Source organism: Pseudonaja textilis, chromosome 3, assembly GCF_049901715.1.
Source record: "Pseudonaja textilis isolate UNSWEBS1 chromosome 3, rPseTex1.2, whole genome shotgun sequence".
Taxonomy (NCBI): domain Eukaryota; kingdom Metazoa; phylum Chordata; class Lepidosauria; order Squamata; family Elapidae; genus Pseudonaja; species Pseudonaja textilis.
This window is the reverse complement of record NC_141992.1, coordinates 24921620-24934320: the sequence shown is the minus strand read 5'-3', so window position 1 is coordinate 24934320 and position 12701 is coordinate 24921620.

Genomic DNA, 12701 nt, shown 5'->3' with positions numbered 1-12701 from the left:
ACATTTGATAACTAACTGTTGCTATGGAAATCAAAGGAAGACATCACTGAAAGGAAATTACTGCCTCTGCTCTTCTTTCTTTTCTCAGTTTAATCAGCATTGGCTAGGGTCATGGCCTTCATCCATGGTCCATTTCTTGCTCTTCTTTGCTTTTTTTCATCAGTTAGCATTTTACCCCTCAAAATCACAAAATATTACATTGTCTAATATTTTCATCTGGACTGGCCTGGACAAAATTCAGCAGCAGTTTTTGTGTGGCTTTTGATAAAAATAGGATTGCCAACATGATTGCCAATGTCCGGTGTCAGATAGGGAAGAAGAAGAAGGAGAAGGAGAGGGAGAGGGAGAGGGAGAGGGAGAGGGAGAGAGATGGAGAGGGAGACAGAGAGAGAGAGGGAGGGGGAGGGGGAAGGGGAGGGGGAGAGGGAGAGGGAGAGGAAGAGGAAGAGGAAGAAGTAGTAGTAGTATAATATTTGCTGTAAGACATGTTCTTTTTAGTACAGCAGGTACTAAAGTATAGCAGGTACTTTTCATTACAGGTAGTCCTCAACTTATAATAGTTCATTTAGTGACCATTCAAAGTTACTCAAAAAAAGCAACTTATGACCGTTTTTCACACTTGCAAGTGTTACTAACTTAACAATTGCAGTGATTCACTTAACAACTGTGGCAAGAAAGGTTGTAAAATAGGGCAAAACTCACTTAACAACTGTATCCCTTAGCAACAGAAATGTCAGGCTCAATTGTAAATGTAAGTCAAGAACTGTGTAAATTTAAGTGTTGTAACAAAGAATTATAGTGGAGAGTAGAGACTTTCAGGCTCTTATTTACACTCCTTTTACCACCTTCCCTTGGTTCCCACAACCCTTATCTGCTTAGATGCCAACTGAAAAGGGCATTTGGCAGGGTGGCAGGGGTCTTTTAAACTTTGATAAACTTCACTACCTGTCATGAGACAAGAGGATATATCTTCACTAATTTAGGAGACAGAGGGGAGTTGAGGAGAATCAAAGCAAAAAACAAAGCAAAACAAAAACAAATATACTTTCTTATTTAAATACCCTCCAATACATGTTTTCTGGAAAGCCTCTGCTCATAGTCCTCCCAACAGTCTAGGGTTGACTGCTAGTAGGATCTTCTCAGTGTGGTGCCCTGAGAGGGCAGTCACTCTTTCTGGAGGAGACATGATCACAGTGTTCCAATATTTAAGGGGCTCCTACAAAGATGAAGGGGTCAAACTACGTATTTTCCAAAGCAACAAAATGCAAGATGAGAAACAATGGATGGAAACTAACCAAGGAGTGAAGCAACCTAGAACTAAGGAGAAATTTCCTAACAGTGAGTGCAATCAACCAATGGAACAGTTTGCCCTCAGAAGTTGTGAGTGCTCCATCACTGGAGACTTTCAAAAAGCCACTGGACAATCATTTATCTGAAATAATATAGGCTCTCTTGCTCAAACAGGGGGTTGGACTAGAAGACCTCCAAGATCCCTTCCAACTCTATTATTCTATATGTTCTAAGAGTTGCATAAGCAGAAGGGGGAGAGCCAGATAGCCCTTTTGGTGCATAGTTTCCAGAAACATAAAGCAATACTTATTCACATGGGTATTTATTTATTTATTTATTAAATTTATATGCCACCCATCACCATCAAGCAACTCATTTGCTGGGAAGACATTGTTCCAGGATGAAACTGAATTTTAAATGATTTTTTAATACAGTACTCCACTTTTATTGCTCTTGACTGCTATATTGAATTGCTGTAATGAATATTGTTCTTTTTTAATGCACCATTTGAGATTCCCTCAGGAGGAAATCTATACAGAAATAATAAAATATAAAATCCCTCATTCAAAGAAATAGCTATGGAACTTTTACAGCACTCCAGTGAGGAAACTTGCACAAAGCAAGAAAACAAGCAACCTATTAGAATGAAAAGAAGACTACAGGATTTTTTTTAAAAAGTCCATATGGATTTTTGTTGTTGTCGTTGCTTCTTTGAGGCAGATGAAAAGATAATAAGGGATAGATAACTGTACTGATGGGATTGGCTAGCAGAGCTAACTAGGGCGTCTGGAAAGTATTATGTTTTTTTTTTAAGTAATTGCACATTTTTAAAAAAAAACAGAACTTGGATTGCACTGTTATGATTGCCTTCTTGATCTTCTTGACCAAACCCTGCAAACAGGGTGAAAAAAGAGATTATAGTAGCCAAATGTTTTCTCCATCTCTGTTACAATCTGCCACATGAATTAAAACATTCAGTTTGACTCCTGGCATGCCCCATCTAGAAAACAGTTAAAAGAGACATGGCAACTCATGCAAATAACAAATTGTTTGGCTTCTTTATTTTGATACCTAGCTGAATCAGTATTCCCGGGATATGTAAAATATGTCAATAACCCAATTTTTTCTCCTCTTACATATTTTATACGGAAAATGTGCTGTCTTTCCTATTGTATTCTTTAAACACAATGTTCTTGTATTTTGTAGATTTCTTGACTCTCCAAACTATTTGGGTTCAAACAATTTTTCTATTAGTTTAAAATGTTTCCTGACAAACCCACCTCTTAATAGTTATCTAGTTTTGACTCCAGCAGGATACATGAAGTTAGGTTTTCCTTTCCTAGGCACATGTGTTACAGCATTAAGTAGAGTTTGATATCAGTCATTCCTCTACTTAAATCATTTTAAACCCTTGGATACTCAGCCAGTTAAGAATTGTGCTAATGTGTAAATCTAGAATATACTGATGCTGCTTATTTCTAAGAAAGTCTTTACATATAACTAACAATCTAGATATTCCTCGAGTTTGTCCCATTGTTGCTCTTAATGCTGCAGATAAGCAAATGATCAAACCAAAGCATTATGATTCAGAAAGTTGTGCCATTGGCAAGTTTACTAGAAGCTTCATGCAAATAATATCTCCAAATTGCCAGGATCCAGTGGGAGCTTCTTGGGTATGTTAACAAATTCCTGAAACAATTCTTCTCATATAGAAGGCCCTGGAATTAGACATAGAGATAATTAGGGAAGAATAGAGGAATAAAAACACAGCAATTCCAAATGAAAGCGGATGTCACATAAACAATTTCTACACCAAACTGCTAGCTCTGGTTCACATCTTGCCATTGAAGCACATCTTCCTTACTTGAGTGCCACAAGATTAAAATTGTGAACTCAAGTATGAGAGTGACTCATTTTCCATTTGCGGGAATAACAACAGCTTTCTCCTGGAACTGCCAGAAATGAACAAGCAGACAACTTTGAGAATTGTAGAATTATTGTATACTTTGAGGATAACTCAATTACATGTTTCCATTTTAGTTCGTTTCAAATCCAAACACACTTTTGATAAATTTGTGTATATTACTTATCATTCAAGCAAAGGGAATAGATGAATGTAATCTGAGCTGTGCATTTTAGTATTCTACCAATTTTACACTTCAGCTCATTTAAGACTTTATCTATGACATAAAGTCTGACTAAAAAGGTAGCTTTTAAATATATGCTCAAAACCTATCAAACCTACTCAAGGTTCAGTAGCATTTCCAATTCTGCATGAGTTTCATGACTTTCACGTTACTAGTGAAAAAAGATTATAAACTTTTTTCTTTGCCCTTTCCCCTTCCCTCTCCCTGTCCTCTTATTTGCTTTTGTATTTTATAATACCAATTATAAACAAGCATGCCAGCAAAGGAGAAAATCAGTTATCTGACAAAGACTACAAAGAATGAATACTTTGGGGATAAGGTTTGTTAAAACTAAATAGCTAGACAATTATTTGATGGAGACCATATAACTAAATAACTTGGCTGTAAATTGAGCAGAAGAGCCTAAAAATTTTCTCCCAAAGGAAAATGACTACACAAAGGCAAGGGAACTTAAAAGAAAAGAGTAAAAGAGGAAACTAGATGGGCTTTTAGAAATAATTGTGATCTTGGCTGGAAAACCTGAGAGCATTCCGCATCTTCTCAGCCAGAAGACTGTAAAAGCAGGACTCTATGGAAATTCTCAATGTTGTCCCAAAGGTGCTTTTCCAAAAGGCAACTGTACTTCGTTTCTGCTTGAAGAGATTTCGCTCCTCATCCAAGAAGCGTCTTTAATTCTGATGTGAAATGAGCAGTGGTGGGATTCAAAATTTTTTACTACCAGTTCTGTGGGCGTGGCTTGGTAGGTGTGACAGGGGAAAGATACTTAAAATCTCCAGTCAGAGGTGATATTTTCCAGTTCTCTGAACTACTAAAAATTGCCGCTACCGGTTCTCCAGAAGTGGTCAGAACCTGCTAAATACCACCTCTGGAACTGAGGAAGCTTCTTGGATGAGAAGCAAAATGTCTTCAAGCAAAAACGAAGTCCAGTTGTCTTTTGAAAAAGCACCTTTGGGGTTAAAAGCAAGGGCCACCTTTTAAAAATGCAGTTAATAAAATAATAGATACTTTAAATTGCAAAAACATTTAGATTTATATACTGTCCCATAAGTGCTTTACAGCATTCTCTAAGGGGTTACAAAAATGGGTGACTGTCTCACTGAGTTTAAAGTGAGCTAAGAAAGCATCTTTCCGAGTGACAAGGAGTAGTACCTTGAATGCCATCCTAATTTCAAAAGGCTGATTTCTTCTCAAATAAGAACTCTTCAGAGTTCAACCATATTTTCCCCTGAAAGTTTCAAATTATATCTCAGACTAGAGTGGCAACTTGGTTTTAAGAAGGCACAGTAATGCTTCAAAATTTCCCTCATGTTTTACACTTCAGCAAAGAACTTTTTTTTCACCATGTTACAGGGGGAAAAAACACCAATCAACTATAAATTACAAAACGGTCCGATAGCTGTGATCATTTTGTACCAAACTGCTAGCTGTTTTTCTGCCTGTGCTGCCTTTCCTAGAACAGAAGAAGTATTAGACAGAGATGATGCCTCCAACATTAAAAACATCATGTACCCAAAAGGCCATTGTGACTTTTCAGTGACATGGTGATTACTGACTTTTAGGAGTGCAAGAAATGCAGCCACAAATAATGGTTCCCTTTCTGTGGTCCCAGTAATCTTCCTAGATCAGGGGTGTCAAACTCAATTTCATTGAGAGCCGCAGCAGGGCTGTCATTGACCTCGGGGGGCCATGTGGACATAGCCAACTGGGTGGCTGTGGCCAATTCAGTGGGCAAGGCCAACTTGACGACACTCCAGAGGTGGTATTCAGCAAGTTCTGACCAGTGCTAGAGAACTGGTAGTGGAAATTTTGAATAGTTCGGAGAACCGTCAAATACCACCTCTGACTGGAGATTTTGCAGTATCCTTCCCCTGCCATGTCCACCAAGCCACACCCACAGAACCGGTAGTAAAAAAAAATTGAATCCCACCACTGCGTCACTCCCCAAACTGCCGGCATGTTTCCCCATTGCATTGGATAAACCGGGCTGAAGCTGTGCTGGCCTGATCTTTCCTTTTACATTGGGTAGACTAGGATGGCCCTGCAGGCCAGATCCAACCACATCGCGGACTGGATGCAGACCATGGGCCTTGATTTTGACACCCCTGCCCTAGAGATAAATTTAGTGTATTTCATTCTTCTGCAGTAAAATATTGGCCCTAAGCTTTGTAGACTCTTAAGACATCATTTCACCACTTAAGAACCCTGAAAAATTGAGAGTCCACTTGGCACACAAAGCCTGGAATGGCTTTTAGGTTGCTGGAGGCTTAGAAGAATTCTAAACACGAGGTTTTTTTTTTAAAGCGGAGTATTTGTGAGTTGTTGGATGTGTGATAATCCAGTGCAGAACCCTAGACAAGTTCATTTCCATTCATTCTGATTTATGCCATGCAGAAATATGGGGTCAATATTCCCCACTGGAATTACCTTGATGTGGTTCCACACAGCGTAAGGCACAGTTTGAGAAGCAGCATTTTTTATTTTTTTTGCACTCAGAGTCATTATTACATTCATATTGTCCTTTAGTTGGACATTTTCTAACCTCTTCTGGGCAACTCTTTGGTTTTTCTGCAAAAAAAAGAGCAGTAGGAAAAAAGCTGTATCCATAGCATTCAATCCGAGCCTTAAAGACAGTTTATTTCCACATTAAGAGGACAGCATTAAAACTTAAATCTGATAAGGAAGCTATGCTTACATTTTAGAGAAAGGAAGAGGGGTATTTAAGAACACAAGCAACCTCAGTGGGAGGCCAGGAGGTGGGGACAAAACAATACAATAAATGTCATCATACAAATAATGTGATTTATGATCTTGCATCAGATGTCATGACACTTACGTTAGACATTTATGTTAGACAGCTCTATACCCGTGCTTCGCTTTGAAACTATGTGATCAGGCTTAGTTTTGGGGGAGGAAAATAAGGGAGAAAAATTGTGCCTCTGCCTACCAGCATCCATAGGTATTCATCTGGCTAGCGTCTTGTCAGTGTGTGAGAGAGTTGAGGGCTGTTTGGAAACTGAAGAGTATTTGCTGTATGAGCAAGAAGGAGACAGCAAGGAGCCTGGGCATGGCTTAGCTCAACTGTTCTGTACTAAAGCTGGTTGCTGCTGTGAAACTAAAACTGAAAATGAAACTCTTCTTCTCTACTTGTGTTTTACATTTGGAACAGATTTCTTTTCAGGTGGGGAGGGGGAATAGAACTCCTTAGCATCAGAGAATGTTAATAATAATACCGTGTTTCTCCAACAATACGGCCTCCACCAATAGGAAGGCCCAGCATGATTTTTAGGCATGAGGTGAAATTAAGCCCCACCCCCAAAATTTAGGCCTATTTAAACCATGCGTTTCCCCGCATTAGAATTACACGAGGTGGAGAGAAATGGGGGGGAAGGGCTGGGGGGGGGGAGAAAACTTGCCTTTAGGAATGCCCTGCAGGTAGCCTAGGCTAGAATACCCCGATAGCCAATAGAAGCTCCCCGAAAGCAGAGTCCCCAGCTGCTTCAGGGCGAGGCATGGCTGCCCATGTCCCCTTGCCTTTAGGCAGTCTCTTTCGGATGATGGAAGCTCCCCAAGTGCAGTCACCAGCCACTTCAGTAGAAGCAGCCTTGGGGTGAGCATACATACACATACCCCTCGCCACGTGGCCGCTTCTACTGGCCGATCGAAGTGGCTGGTGACTGCACTTGGGGAGCTTCCACCACCCAAAAGAGACTCCCTAAAGGCGAGGGGACATGGGCAGCCACGCCTCGCCCCGAAGCATCTGGGGACTCTGCCTTCGGGGACCTTTCGTTGGCTGATAGAAGCGGCTTCGCGGCGAGGTACATGCGAATGGGCCGGTCTAGGTGGGGGAGGAAATTAAGTCACCCTCAAAAGACGGCCTAGCCGCTTTTTCATTGGTCAAAGAAAAATAAGGCCCGGCCTTATTTTGTGAGAAACACAGTAATATACAAAATACTAATGCTCTGATGGTCATTTCAAAAAATCCTTTCATAGTGAGCACCTAGAAGAAAAGAGGAACATAAGTGCCAAATTTCAAGCTTGTAGGCTTTACGGTTCTGGAGATTTTGTGATGATGCATGAGTGATATTTCACAGATAGATAGATGATAGATAGATAGATAGATAGATAGATAGATAGATAGATAGATAGATAGATAGATAGATAGATAGATAGATAGATAGATTTAGAGGTTTTTAATAAGGATATCTGATGATGCATGCTAGGAACATGCTGCATCCACAATTATGAATTCTATCTCAAAGATTCTGCATCCTAAGAACTCAGGTACCATTTTCTGCATCTGGAAAGCTAGAACAGAAGCCATAGCCTAGTGCATAATAGCCTAACATATGACATCAAGTCCTTTGTGTCAGGAACAGTAAGAAAACAAAAAATACTTGGATTTCTGGAAATATTAATTGTTGGTACAATTCTGTAACAGAATCATGCCTACTAAAATAATTCTTCCCTACTACCTATACCTAGTGTATTAAAGTGGTCCTATTCTTCATCTCATTCTTAAGCCTCTCCTTTCCCTTGAACTCCAGAATTTCTGCTCTAAGAGAAGATGCTGACTCAAGATAAGGAAGGGGCTAAACATTAGGCCACAGAATAGTAGGCTATTATATTTCCAGTTGCAGAAATTGGTCTCTGAAATCATAGGATGCTGGACCTTTGAGATGGAATTCATAATTCTTGTTTGAGGGTCCAGCATGTTCCTAGATGCACCATTTGAGATCCCTGTTAAAAACATCAAAATCTAAGCAGAGTTGCAAGGGCTATGTAGAAATCAAGTGAGAAAATAGTTTAAATAACACTATTATTACTTTAACATTGCAAATCACTCAGAGGCACCTTGTGGTGAGATGGGCAGCAAACAAATTTAATTAATAAATAAAATATACACTTAGAGTGCCATTCAAGAGTGATAAAAATGTTTATATATCTCATTCATGAAGTGGTGATCTTCCTATGTCCAAAAGCCAAACATAATCAGCAAACCTATTAATGGGTTTGCTTCCTAATTAGATTTTTCAACTTTGATAAGTATATGCAGAATTGCAAGGGGTGTGTTTCTAGAAACTGAACTTCCAAAGAAGTTGGAGAGAGAGAGAGAGAGAGAGAGAGCAAGTGAGAGGGAGGGAGGGAGGGAGGGATTTAGGCCCATGAAGTACCTTTTTCTGGTGTGCGACACACTGTCCCACAATTACCCTCACAGCATCTTTTTATTCCTGGACATTCCTCATCCTTTTCGCATACATCAAAGGCTGCTCGGCAAACTGTGTATTGCACCGGACAGGTTCCAGGTTTCACTGTGTAAGAAAAAAAGTCAAAATTGTTATGTCCTGAGGACTCAAGGAGTTCTCACTCAGGTCCACTCACTTTGTGTGGGCGTTATTCCCCCATTCCCATTGGTCAGTTCCCCCAGCAGCCAGCTATAAAAGCAGGCTGCGGGTCCAACTGGCTGCTGATTGCTGCGAGCCAGTTCCAGGCTTGGCAAGCACGGTCAGCCCTTTATTTGTAAAATAAAGTACTGTTGCACTCATGCTCTGGTTCAGCCTCTCATTGCTCAAACTTAACACTGGCGACGAGGGTGGGATGGCTACCAGAAGCACCTTGCAACCGCTGAGTCACTAGCCACCGATCTACAGCCCAGAGAGAGCGATCGGCTGGCAACAAGGGAAACGCTGATCCGCAGCCAGAGAGAGCGGTCAGCTAACGAAACGAGCGATCAAAAAGAGCAAACGCAGATCCGCAGCCAGAGAAAGCGGTCTGAGTCAAATAGTTAGAAGCGCCTGTAGCCGCTTGTTAGCCTCGCCACGGGAAAGTGAAGCGCTGCAGCCGCAGCCGCTTGCAGATTTGGCGCAAATTCAAACGGGTGTCATTTGAATTTCGAGCCAGTAGGAATCACAGCACAGCGCTGTAGAGAGTCACTAACGCCCACTTTTTTGGCGCGAATCAAGACACCTCCAACGGCTAGCAGCCAACGTGGTAACCCAGAGAGAGAGAAAGAGAGGGTAGCAAAAACCTCTCCAGAGCTGATATCACTAGTAACTCACGAGCGTCGTAGTCCCAGAGAGATTTCTCCCGCAGGTAGCCCAGCCGCTCCAGCACCATGAGTTCCAATCCAGTATTCCCGGCGTTTAAACCAGACGAAGAGAAGTGGGAATCGTATAAGAACCGCTTCAATCATTACATCGATGCGGTCGGCCTGTCGGATGCGGGAGAGCATCGAAAAATCCTATTTCCTAATCTACGCGGAGCCACCGCTTACGATACCGCTGCAGCACTCGTGGCGCCGAGAGAATTAAAAACGCCCGTGGTCCGGAAGTTGCTTGAGATCCTCACAAACCACTACGCCCCAGGCCTTCACAAATCGCCAGGAGGTTCACGCTCCGAATGAGGAAGCAATCAAGTAAGGAGACCATCAACCAATATATGGCCGCCTCAGAACAGCAGCCCTGCACTGCGGGTTTGGAACATACCTGGAGGACATGCTCTCGATCAATTGGTTTGTGGGGTCAAGGATCTCAACCTACAGAGGCGACTGCTAGCTAAAAAGACCTCAACCTCGCGCAAGCGGTAGAGGAGGCCCTAGCAGCCGAGCTAGCAACAACTCAGCCACCGAAATTCAGGGCCCAAGCGCCAAGCTAGCAGCGTTCCCAGTCCATTCCGAAGAGGTGGAAGCGGAGGAAGGCCACAACGATGAGAACGATGTCCATCGCCTCACCAATGACAGACGGTCGCAGGTAGGGGCCAAACAAGAATACACCGGTCCACCCAAGCACATCACCCTGTGCCTAGCCTGTGGGGGATCACATCAAAGGGCCACCTGCAAGTTTAAAGGAGCCGCTTGCAACAACTGCCATAAGAGGGGGCACATTGCAGAGTCTGCCAAGCCCCCAAAGCGCTGCACAAAGACCCCGTCCTCGCACTCGGGACCACAGAGGCAAGTATTAAACTGTCGCACGCACCGCCTTGCCAGGCGTATTTGCCACTCTGTTAGTAAAATTTCTCTCTCCGTTTCCCTAGAAGGTAAACCGTGCCACATGGAGGTTGACACAGGGTCAGCGCTCTCAATAATCTCGTGGAACACCCTCAAGAGACTCCACCCCAGCCTATCTACTACCCGGCTTCAGAGATGCCAGTTCGGTCTGAAGGACTACCAGGGGAAGGCCATTCCCGTGATCGGCAGAGGCAAGTTCTTTGTCAGTTTTAGAGCTTTTAAAGGCCACCTACCTCTAGTGGTAGTTAACGGCAATCTACCCACCTTATTGGGGCTCGATTGGTTTCCCACCTCGCCTAGGGTTAACAGGAGTCCATGCTGTCTCAACCTCAGACACTGACTCCTTATTCGCTGACTACGCAGATGTGTTCAGCGAGGAGCTGGGGTGTTATAATGGAACCCCCATCTCGCTCACCGTTGACCCCAGGCAGTCCCAATCAGATTAAAACCACGTAGAGTTCCATTTGCTATTCGACCAAAACTAGACGCTGAATTGGATAAACTACTAAAACAAGGGGTCATTGAGCCAACAGATTTCGCCAAGTGGGAGACGCCATTGTCACACCCTCAAAAAGATGGTAGCCTGAGAATTTGCTCGGACTACAAGACAACAATCAATAAATATTTACAAGTTAGCGCCTACCCGTGCCCGCCATTCAGCACTTATTGCACACATTCGAACCGGGCAGTATTTTTGCTAAATTGGACATGTCTCAAGCATATCAACAGTTCCCTGTTGATAACCAAACAGCGGAACTTCAGACCATCGCCACTACAGGGGTGCCTTCCGATGCAAGCGCCTCCAATTTGGCGTAAGTGTTGCCCCGGTATTTTTCAATCCTCATGGAGCGGATTTTACAGGGCCTCCTGGTGTAGTACCCTACTGACGACATCTTGGTCTCGGCCAGGGACAGACCCCAACTCTTCCAGAGAGTGCGAGCAGTGTTAGAGAGGTTCAGACAGCATGGCCTCAAGTTAAAAAAAGAAAATGCGCCATTGCCACTAGACAGGTGGACTTTCTGGGTTATAAAATTGACGCCTGGCATTCACCCCTGGAGTCCAAGGTCAGGGCGATCCACGAAGCTCCCACACCGACCTCCAAAACGGAGCTACAAGCTTTCTTGGGACTCCTAAACTTTTATGCATCCTTTTGCCCCATAAAGCCTCAGTAGCCGAACCCCTACACAGATTACTAGACAAAAAGTCACCGTGGCACTGGGGGCACAAAGAAGACCAGGCGTTTAACGCCGCAAATCACTACTTACGCCAGAGGCAGTGCTCATCCACCCGACCCCAACCTTCCTTTAGTACTGGCAGCAGACGATCCCTTTTGGAATTGGGGCGGTCCTTAGTCACCGACTCGCCAATGGCGCCGAGGCCCCCATCGCTTTTTTCTCCAGGACGCCTCGGCCACGGAGCGAAATTACAGCCAAATAGACAAGGAAGCCCTAGCAGCTGTTGCAGCCGTGAAAAAGTTTCACGAATTCCTTTTGGCCACTTCTTCAACTGGTCACCGACCATAAGCCCTCCTGGGCCTACTGGCCGGCGACAAACAGACACCTCAAGTCCTCTCCTCGGATGACAAGGTGGACGCTTTTCCTAGCGGCCTACTCATACAAACTTATCCACCGCCCGGCAAAACTCTATCCCACGCTGACGCACTCAGTCGCTGCCCCTTACCCGCTCCGGCTGAAGACCCAGCTCCTGTCAATGCCATTTTTGAAATCACCCAGTTGGACCTGCCCATCACCGCCTTGACATCGCCGCCAAAACCAAGGCAGACCAAACGCCGCCCAGGTGCTCGACTGGGTGAGGAGGGGTGGCCGGGAGGCAATGTTGATAACAAATTCGCACCCTTTAAGACTCGCATGCAGGAGCTGTCCAGTTTGCAGGGTTGTCTACTGTGGGGCACTCGAGTGATCATTCCGACCTCGCTGCGCACTCCGAGTCCTGGAGGCGTTGCACCAGGGACACCCCGCATTGTGAGAATGAAGGCGCTGGCACGCAGCTACGTGTGGTGGCCGGGTCTAGACGAGGACATTGTCAATTGGGTAAGTTCCTGCAGCATTTGCCAGGAATCCCGCCCTGCTCCCCCATCGCCACCCCTACCAGATGGGAGAGCGCCAGCGCCCTTGGTCTAGAATCCATATCGATCTGGCCGGCCCGTGCATGGAAAGATGTTCCTAGTGGTCGTGGACGCTTATTCCAAGTGGATAGACGTGGCGCAGCTATCCACGACCACCACACTAGCAATCACCAAC